We start from the raw sequence: 4,572 nt of genomic DNA on the forward strand, positions 1-4,572 counted from the left end.
TAGTGCCGGTTTGAAGTTCCTGCAGTTTTCACTGTAAAACCGAATTGGAGCTCGTACCTCCCCATATAAATGTATGGAGAGGAGATTGCAACTGAAAACAAACTTTGGGTTTCAAACAAGCTAGGTGAAGGACGGCTTTCACACACACATATCTCTCAGAACTGAGCATGTGGAGAGACGTTCGTTCATCTAGTACAAAAGAAACAGGTTGCAGGAGAAACTTTTACTCTGGTTTCTCAGTCTGTTTCCTAGTGCCGGTTTGAAGTTCCTGCAGTTTTCACTGTAAAACCGATTTGGAGCTAGTACGTCCCCATATATATTTATGGTGTGGTGTTTGCAAGTGAAAAGAAACTTTGTGTTCCAAACAAGCTAGGTGAAGGCAGCTTTCACACACAAATATCTCTCAGAACTGAGCATGTGGAGAGACGTTCGTTCATCTAGCACAAAGGGAACGGGTTGCAGGAGAAACTTTTACTCTGGTTTCTCAGTCTGTTTCCTAGTGCCGGATTGATTTTCCTGCAGTTTTCACTGTAAAACCGAGTTGGAGCTAGTACATCCCCATATATATTTATGGATTGGAGTTTGCAACTGAAAAGAATCTTTGTGTTCCCAACAAGCAAGTTGAAGGACGGCTTTCACACACACTTATCTCTCAGAACTGAGCATGTGGAGAGACGTTCGTTCATCTTTCATAAATGGAACGGGTTGCAGGAAAAACTTTTACTCTGTTTTCTCAGTCTGTTTCCTAGTGCCGGTTTGAAGTTCCTGCAGTTTTCACTGTAAAACTGAGTTGGAGCTAATACGTCCCCATATATATGTATGGAGTTGAGTTTGCAAGTGAAAAGTAACTTTGTGTTCCCAACAAGCTAGGTGAAAGAAGGCTTTCACACACAATTATCTCTCAGAACTGAACATGTGGAGAGACGTTCCTTCATCTAGCACAAAGGGAACGGGTTGCAGTAGAAACTTTTACTCTGGTTTCTCAGTCTGTTTCCTAGTGCCGGTTTGAAGTTCCTGCAGTTTTCACTGTAAAACCGTGTTGGAGCTAGAACAACCCCATATATATGAATGGAGTGGAGTTTGCAACTGAAAAGAAACTTTGTGTTCCCTACAAGCTATGTGAAGGGCGGCTTACACACACACTTATCTCTTAGAACTGAGCATTTGTAGAGACGTTCGTTCATCTAGAAAAAGGGAACGGGTTGCAGGAGAAACTTTTACTCTGGTTTCTCAGTCTGTTTCCTAGTGTTGGTTTGAAGTTCCTGCAGTTTTCTCTGTAAAACAGTGTCGGAGCTATTACATCCCCATATATGTTTATGGATTGGGGTTTGCAACTGAAAAGAAACTTTGTGTTCCCAACAAGCTAGGTGAAGGACGGCTTTCACACACACTTATCTCTCAGAACTGAGCATGTGGAGAGACGTTCGTTCATCTTTCATAAATGGAACGGGTTGCAGGAAAAACTTTTACTCTGGTTTCTCAGTCTGTTTCCTAGTGCCGGTTTGAAGTTCCTGCAGTTTTCACTGTAAAACCGAGTTGGAGCTAATACCTCCCCATATATATGTATGGAGTGGAGTTTGCAAGTGAAAAGTAACTTTGTGTTCCCAACAAGCTAGGTGAAAGACGGCTTTCACACACAATTATCTCTCAGAACTGAGCATGTGGAGAGACGTTCGTTCATCTAGCACAAAGGGAACGGGTTGCAGGAGAAACTTTTACTCTGGTTTCTCAGTCTGTTTCCTAGTGCCGGATTGATTTTCCTGCAGTTTTCACTGTAAAACCGAGTTGGAGCTAGTACATCCCCATATATATTTATGGATTGGAGTTTGCAACTGAAAAGAATCTTTGTGTTCCCAACAAGCAAGTTGAAGGACGGCTTTCACACACACTTATCTCTCAGAACTGAGCATGTGGAGAGACGTTCGTTCATCTTTCATAAATGGAACGGGTTGCAGGAAAAACTTTTACTCTGGTTTCTCAGTCTGTTTCCTAGTGCCGGTTTGAAGTTCCTGCAGTTTTCACTGTAAAACCGAGTTGGAGCTAATACGTCCCCATATATATGTATGGAGTTGAGTTTGCAAGTGAAAAGTAACTTTGTGTTCCCAACAAGCTAGGTGAAAGACGGCTTTCACACACAATTATCTCTCAGAACTGAACATGTGGAGAGACGTTCCTTCATCTAGCACAAAGGGAACGGGTTGCAGTAGAAACTTTTACTCTGGTTTCTCAGTCTGTTTCCTAGTGCCGGTTTGAAGTTCCTGCAGTTTTCACTGTAAAACCGTGTTGGAGCTAGAACAACCCCATATATATGAATGGAGTGGAGTTTGCAACTGAAAAGAAACTTTGTGTTCCCTACAAGCTATGTGAAGGGCGGCTTTCACACACACTTATCTCTTAGAACTGAGCATTTGTAGAGACGTTCGTTCATCTAGAAAAAGGGAACGGGTTGCAGGAGAAACTTTTACTCTGGTTTCTCAGTCTGTTTCCTAGTGCTGGTTTGAAGTTCCTGCAGTTTTCTCTGTAAAACAGAGTCGGAGCTATTACATCCCCATATATTTTTATGGATTGGGGTTTGCAACTGAAAAGAAACTTTGTGTTCCCAACAAGCTAGGTGAAGGACGGCTTTCACACACACTTATATCTCAAAACTCAGCATGTGGAGAGACGTTCGTTCATCTAGCACAAAGGGAACGGGTTGCAGGAGAAACTTTTACTCTGGTTTCTCAGTCTGTTTCCTAGTGCCGGTTTGAAGTTCCTGCAGTTTTCACTGTAAAACCGAGTTGGAGCTAATACCTCCCCATATAAATGTATGGATTGGAGTTTGCAAATGAAAAGAAACTTTGTGTTCCCAACAAGCCAGGTGAAGGACGGCTTTCACACACAATTATCTCTCAGAACTGAGCATGTGGAGAGACATTCGTTCATCTAGCACAAAGGGAACGGGTTGCAGAAGAAACTTTTACTGTGGTATCTCATTCTTTTTCCTACTGCCGGTTTGATATCCCTGCAGTTTGCACTGTAAACCCGAGTTGGAGCTAGTACCTCCCCATATATATGTATGGATTGGAGTTTGCATCTGTAAAGAAACTTTGTGTTCCCAACAAGCTAGGTTAAGGACGGCTTTCACACACACTTATCTCTCAGAACTGAGCATTTGGAGAGACGTTCGTTCATCTAGCACAAATGGAACGGGTTGCAGGAGAAACATTTAATCTGGTTTCTCAGTATGTTTCCTAGTTCCGGTTTGAATTTCCTGCAGTTTTCACTGTAAAACAGTGTTGGAGCTAGTACCTCCTCATATATATATATGGATTGGAGTTTGCAACTGAAAAGAAACTTGGTGTTTCCAACAAGCTAGGTGAAGGACGTCTTTCACACCCATTTATCTCTCAAAATTTAGCATGTGGAGAGACGTTCGTTCATCTAGGACAAATGGAATGGGTTACAGGAGAAACTTTTACTCTGGTTTCTCTGTCTGTTTCCTATTGCCGGTTTGAAGTTCCTGCAGTTTTCACTGTAAAACCGAGTTGGATCTTGTACCTCCCCATATATATGTATGGAGTGGAGTTAGCATGTGAAAAGAAACTTTGTGTTCCCAACAAGCTAGGTGAAGGACGGCTTTCACACACACTTATCTCTCCGAACTGAGCATGTGGAGAGACTTTCGTTCATCTAGCACAATGGAAACTGGTTGCAGGGGAAACTTTTACCCTGGTTTCTCAGTCTTTTTCCTAGTGCTGGTTTGAAGTTCCTGCAGTTTTCACTGTGAAACCGAGTTGGAGCTAATACATACCCATATATTTTTATGGATTGTAGTTTGCAACTGAAAAGGATCTTTGTGTTACCAACAAGCTAGTTGAAGGACGGCTTTCACACACACTTATCTCTCAGAATTGAGCATGTGGAGAGACGTTCGTTCATCTAGAACAAAGGGAACGGGATGCAGGAGAAAATTTTACTCTGGTTTCTCAGTCTGTTTCCTAGTGCTGGTATAATGTTCCTACAGTTGTCACTGTAAAACCTAGTTGGAGCTAGTACATCCCCATATATATGTATGGAGTGGAGTTTGGAAGTGAAAAGAAACTTTGTGTTTCCAACAAACTAGGTGAAGGACGGCTTTCAAACCCACTTATGTCTCAAAACTGAGCATGTGGAGAGACGTTCGTTCATCTAGGAAAAAGGGAACGGTTGGAGGAGAAACTTTTACTCTGGTTTCTCAGTCTGTTTCCTAGTGCCGGTTTGAATTTCCTGCAGTTTTCACTGTAAAACCGAGTTGGATCTAGTAACTCCCCATATATATGTATGGAGTGGAGTTTGCAAGTGAAAAGAAACTTTGTGTTCCCAACAAGCTAGGTGAAGGACGGCTTTCACACACACATATTTCTCCGAAATGAGCATGTGGATAGACTTTCGTTCATCTAGCACAAAGGGATCGGGTTGCCGGGGAAACTATTACTCTTGTTTCTCAGTCTGTTTCCTAGTGCCAGTTTGAAGTTCCTGCAGATTTCACTGTAAAACCGAGTTGGAGCTCATACCTCCCCATATATATGTATGGAGTGGAGTTTGCAAGTG

Source organism: Camelus bactrianus, chromosome 2 (genome assembly GCF_048773025.1).
Source record: "Camelus bactrianus isolate YW-2024 breed Bactrian camel chromosome 2, ASM4877302v1, whole genome shotgun sequence".
NCBI lineage: Eukaryota > Metazoa > Chordata > Mammalia > Artiodactyla > Camelidae > Camelus > Camelus bactrianus.